General features: G+C 35.0%; 1 pseudogene; it reads left to right on the forward strand.

Moving 5' to 3' along the window:
• LOC102867008 overlaps positions 1–6,485 on the forward strand; it is a 123,525-nt pseudogene that overhangs the window by 83,611 nt on the left and 33,429 nt on the right.

A 6,485-nucleotide genomic window follows, 5' to 3' on the forward strand; every position in this document is an offset into this window, starting at 1 on the left:
TTTTTATCTTGTTAAGGTGCTGGGGTATTCTATAAATTCTAGTATAAGTCCCTTATCAGATATGCCATTACCAAAATTTTTTTCCCATTCTATGACTTCCCTTTTAATCCTGTTGGAGAAGTTTTTGGATGTGCATAGGGATTTGATTCTTAGAAGGTCCCATTCATCTATTTTATCCTCTCCTTGTTGTAGGGTTTTCCAGGATGCTTGGAAGACTATTTGTGTTGTGGATTAGGGCTTCTAGAATTCTTCCAAGCTTTTCTCTAATGAAGATTATAGCCCTTGGTTTTAGTCCTAGGTCCATGATCCACTTAGAATTGGTTTTTGTGTATGGAGTGAGGTGTAGATCTTGCTTGAGTTTTCTGCAGATAGTTTTCCAATTTTGCCAACACCATTTCTTAAAAAGGCTGTCATTTCCCCACTTAATCTTTCTTTATCTTCATTTTTCAGATGTATCTCTTGTAGGGAGAATTTTGGCATTTTTTTTATCCAGTCTCTTACTCTTTTTCTCATCAATGGTGCATCTAAACAATTCACATTCAGTGTAAATATTGAGAAGCAATGTTTTATTGCTATCATTTTGTTTAGTTCTTTTTGTTGTTGTTGCTGGTAACCACGTTAGTCCATCCTTCTTTCTGTAGCACCTCTGTAAGAAGGACTTCTCTCATTGTTTCCTACAAGGCTGGTCTTGTTTTTACAAATTCCCCTAGCTTCTGCTTTTCTGAGAATATTTTGATCTTTCCTTCATATCTGATGAACACTTTTGCTGGGTACAGTATCCTTGGTTGACAGTTGTATTCTGTGAGTGCTTGATATATATCATTCCACTGTCGTCTGCTCGCATGGTTTCAACTGAGAAATCTGAACTTAATCTTATTTGCTTTCCCTTATGGGTTACTCTTCATTTCTCCCTCGTTACTTTCAGAATTCTTTCCTTATCTTTGTTTCTGGCAAATTTGAGTATGATATGCCTTGGTGTTTTTCTATTCGGTCTATTCTATATGGTGTTCATTCTGCATCTTGAATGTATATTCTCTCATTCTTCATTATGCCTGGAAAGTTTTCTTCTAGTAATTCTTCCACAACTTTCTCAGTGTCTTTACTTGCTGCTTCTTCCTGTTCTGGGATTCTAGTGGGTTTTCAGAGGCTTCAGATTGCTTGGGAGCAGATTGCCCATCTTTCTTCCACAGAGCAGCTGGTGGTTTCAAACTGTTTAAGTAAAGGTGGTGCAACTTCTTAACATTTGGCCACTAGACAGTATGAATGAGTGAGTGTGAAAATAGTCCTTTATACACAAAAGTACTTAAATGTGTTACCTCTGTCTTCATTTTTCCTGCCATAGAATCTGTTAATCTAATGACACTCCAGGATACACTTTCTTCATATAAAAAACCACTGGAACGTCAAAAAAATCACTGTGACATACTTACCAAAAAACATAAAAAAATAGAAAACAAGGTTAGCAGACTTCAAAATGATGCACGAGGACTAATATCTCAATTGGAGCATGAAAACAGGGAGTGGGAACGAGACTTCAGCAATTTAAGGTAAAAAAATCTTGCTTTTCCATAAATATTTATTTTTATACCATGAATATGTAAGAGAAATTATGAAATTGCTAACTTACCATCTGAGATTTTATAAGGAAAAAGTTATTAGACTATAGAGTATGAAATTCTTCATAATCCAAGTCCTAAATAGTGAATATTTCTGCTAACTATTAAAGATATACTTCTCTAAAAGATAATTTAAGTCACCCTATAAATAGAAAATGACTATATGGAATTCCAACATATGTAAATCTCTTTATTTATATAAGAAATTAAATATTAAGTTGTTTTTTGTTTTCTCTACTGTAATGAGTCCTCTTAAGAATATCTTTTTATAGATAGGGTGGGAGCAGAGGGGTGAGGATGTGTAGGGGTGAAACCACAGGGTTACACAGTTTGATGGTTGGAGGGAGGGGGTGAAGGAAGTGGAAAGCACATATTAATTTTTATTATTTAATTAGTTGATAGAGATCTTCTCTTGTCTCAAAGGAAATTTCGGTGTGATTTATAAAATAAATATTATCAACAAGATAAGATAGAAGTGTTAAAAAAGAAGAGTTAGAGAAGGTATAACAGATATTAGGTCTAGGTATTCTAGTGTTGTATATATAAAAATATACAGAAATATGTTGCATAATAAGCACCTAAAGGTGCTCTCTTATATTGTAAATCATATTTTGAGATGTCTGTGATATTTTATCTTTGTGAAAGTCTTAAAATTTTTGTTTATAGTAAGTTTATAAAGTTTAAAAACCAACTGTTGTTTGTTAACTAGTTAATTCTTATATTAGCTTGTTCTAATGAGTAATGAGTATGTGGGAAGGGGGAAGAGATTTTATCTCTAAATTTGCTGAATAATTGCAAACTTCAATTTTCATAATATTTACCAGAGTTTTATATAATAAAACATATCACTTAACAGAATAGCCTTTTATTCTAGCCTTTTAATTATGGCTCCCTTTTTCAACAGATTGAAATGAGAAATTAAAAATAGGAGAACTAGGAAGGGGGAAAAAAATCAACAGCTCAGAAGTACTGGGTAATAAACCAGCATCTAACAGGCCAAAGCACAAAGTGGTATTTTTACTTCATAAAAACAATTAATTTTAAGATATGCATGTCTAACTGCAGATTTGCCTTAAAACAAGAAAAAGAGAAGAGAAGAAATGCTGACATACTCTGTGAAAAATTTAGGGATCAATTAAGGAAAAAAGAAGAGCAATATAGTAAAGAAGTTGAAATGAAACAACAACTTGAAATCACTCTTAGGACTCTAGATATGGAATTGAAGACTGTAAGAAATAATTTGGATGAGGTAAATTTACTTTTTTATAAATATTTCATATTTTTACTTTAGTTCCTCAAAATTATTATTATGATGGCCTTTTATTTTTTATTTCATCTTTTTGTTTGAATGAAATTTCACAAATAATTTTTATTCAGTCCTCATACATTTTATAATTAATGAATTATAATCTTATCAACAACATACTGTATATTTACTTTTCCTTTCTTCTAATATATATGGTTATTCCTGTGTGTGTGTGTGTGTGTGTGTGTGTGTGTGTGTGTGTGTGTGTCTGGGTTTTTTCCCCCTTTATTTTATACCGACTTATTTGCAAAGTTTAATACATTGGGTTGGCTTTTTGCTTTATTGATTAAGGTCATATACATTGTTTTTCATACCGAACTTTCCCATTTCCTTCACTCCCTCACCCTCTCCACCCATCAAATTGTGTGACCCTATCATTAACCACCCCTCCTACCCCCATTCTTACCCCTTTGTTCCCACCCTCCACTCCCTTGAATTCTTATACTCATTCTACAGTAATGGTCTTATACAATATTTGTCCTTCCATCTCACTCTAGTAGCAGTGGCAAAGTTTAAAAGGACAATAAGTAATAAATGTTGGAGAGGATGTGAAAAGATAGCAACTCTTATACATTGTTGGTGGGATTGTAAAATGACACAACCACTCTGGAAGACAGTTTGGCGTTTCCTTGGAAAGCTGAACATAAAAATTCCATATGGCTCAGGTATTCCACTGCTCAGAATATTCCCCAAGAGAATGAGACCTGAGGCACAGAGACTTGTACACTATGTGCTATGTTCATAGCAGCTTTATTCACCATTGCAAGAACATGGAAATAGCCCAGGTGTCCAACCACAATAGAATGGATTGGCATTTTGGAGTGGAGAAATGGTACAGTCACAAAATGGAATACTACGCAGCACACAGGGGCAACAATTTTGTCAATTACTACCTAACTTGGGAAGGATTGGAGAGCATTATGCTAAGTGAATACATTGTTTTTCACACTGGATCTTTCCCATTTCCTTCACTCAGCCCCCACCCGTCAAATTGTATGACCCAATGTTTAACACCCCCCACCACTGCCCACCCATCCTCACCTCTCTGTTTCTATCCTCCCCCTCCTTAGATCCTCATACTCAGTTCCTTTTTATTCTCTTCTTAATCCCTTTTCATCCCTGATAACTATCCAAGGCTGATTTTGTTTGTAATTCTGTCAGTAGTTCTTTGTAGTTGTCTTTTATAGTATTTGTCCTTCTGTGACTGAATCACTCAGCACAATTTCCTGTAGATTTATTCTTAATCATGTAGTGTTTCATGAATTCTTTAATGTTTTATAGTACTGCGTTATATTAATATATCACAGTTTCTCTACTCTGTTGATAGACACTTGGGTTTTCCCCCCATCCCTTTGCTGTTGTAAATAATGCTGCAATAAATATGTGTGTATCTGTTTGTATCGTGGCTTGATTTCTTTGGGATATATACCTAGCAATGAGGTTACTGAATGAAATGATGTTGCTTTTCCCTACTTTCTAAGCAAGCACCAAACTTCTTTTTAATGTGGTTGCATGAGGGACCTCTGTTGAGAGCTACTCTGCTGGCCAAAAGATCTCTGCTCTCTGATCATTCAGAACCACCAGCTACTCCCCAGGAGAAAGATATGCAAGTCCTCCCAGATGAGGCACAGCCTTTGGAAACCCACTGGAGAGCTAGCAGTGATTTCTACTTTGACTAAGAGTTTATGAGAGTTCCTATCTCTTTACACCTTTGCCAACATTTGCTGTTTACTGTCTTGTTAAACTTTATTATTATTATTATTGCAGGAATGAGATGATATTTTAATTTGCATCTCTCGACTTGTTAGTAATGCTGTGCATTTTTTCATGTGCTTGTTGTCCCTCTGAATGTGTTTTATGGAAAAGTGTCTTTTTATAATCTCTGTACATTTTGTAATTGAGTTGTCTTTTTCTTGCTGAGGTGTTAAAATTTCCTCTAAATTTGGAAGAATATTGCCAAACATTTTTCCCCAGTCTGTAGGTTATATTTTTGCCCTCGTATAAATCTTTTCATACCCATTACAATTTAATTTTTAGCAGCTCTCAAAGTCTAGTTTATGCTCTGCTGATTGTGTATTTCAATTCTATTTAATAGTCTGTTTATACAATAGATTAGGGAGCTCTAGTGGCCTAGTAGTAAGGAGCTGCACTGCCAACTTAAAGGCATGTGGTTTACTATAACAGCTAGTCTGCTGGAGAATGAATACACCATCTGGTCTGCGGAGAAAGATAGGCAGTTGCTCCTCCTGTGTGATTTATTGCCTCTGAAAACCTGTTGGAGGCCCAGCTAGGAGTTGGCTCTGAATCATCATGCAAACAACATGCCATAAATTAGAGCTCTTAAGTCATCCCAGTTATTTCTTTGATGAACTTCACATTTTTTAATTTTAGGCCTATGTCCTTGATCCATCTGGAATTAGTTTTTGTGTATAGAGTGAGGTTTGGGTTTTGTTTCAACGTTCTACAATAAATGTCCTGTTTGGATGCACCATTTGTTAAAGAGCTTGTTTTCTTTCTACTTAAAGTATTTCTTCTTTGTCAAAGAACACTTCCCGTAGGTAGATGGGTTTTTTAAGTTAGGTTCTGAAACTTATTCCTTTTGTTTATATATTTGTTGTTATAAGGTTTCACGTTCCTTGCCCCTTCCTCAGTAGTGCTTTGCTCATCCAGCATCTCTTTCCCTTCTATATAAAGTTAATGATTGATTGTTGTTGTTGTTGATTATTGTCGAGTTGAGCATGATTCATAGTGACCCTATGAACAAAAGACCTGAAGCCTTTCTATTAACTATCATCATTTTATCAAAGTTCATAGAGTTTCCAGAGACATGTTGTTTAGGAAGTAGATGCCACTTCTGCTTTTTCTATATCTTCGAAGAGTGACCAGATTTGGATAACGAGTGTATTATATCTGCAGATTGCTTTTGGTAATCTTGTCATTTTCACACTGTTAATTCTTCTTGTCCATGAGCATTGTAAATCCCATGGGAAGAGGTTGCCCATCTTCCTGACAAGGAGCCGCTCATGGTTAGCAGCACAATTCCCTGCAGAGCTTTTCATCAAAAGTCAAAGGCATTGCAGTTGAGTTAGAAATGATTAATAGCAAACTCTATTATATTAATTATTAAATTATTGTCCTAATTAACTGTCATATTAATTGCATATGATTTTAGATGACTGTAATCATAGGGGAGAAGATTTTCTGTTCATCTATCTTCCTCCAAGTTGCTGGTAGATTCAAATTGCCAGAGATACAGGGCTTTTCGGCTAACAGAGCAACCCTTTATGGTCTATGTTACCAGATCTTTTAATGAAAATTTTTTAAAGGTTTTGTTCTCAGTTAAGCCTTTAAGGCTTTTATTTTTAAGAGATTTCAGACCAAAATTAAATGAAATGTATGTCTAGGTTGTAAAAGAACGAAATGATGCCCAGAAGCAACTTTCTCGAGAACAGAATGCTAGAGTATTACAAGATGAAATTCTTACCAGTCACCTTTGCAAACAAGAGGAAATAGATATGGCTCAAAAGAAAACCGTTCCAAATTCTGAGGTATTCCTTTTAATT

This window comes from Elephantulus edwardii, unplaced genomic scaffold (genome assembly GCF_000299155.1).
Source record: "Elephantulus edwardii isolate Elephantulus edwardi_28Jun2011 unplaced genomic scaffold, EleEdw1.0 scaffold00054, whole genome shotgun sequence".
In the NCBI taxonomy this organism is placed as follows: Eukaryota; Metazoa; Chordata; class Mammalia; order Macroscelidea; family Macroscelididae; genus Elephantulus; species Elephantulus edwardii.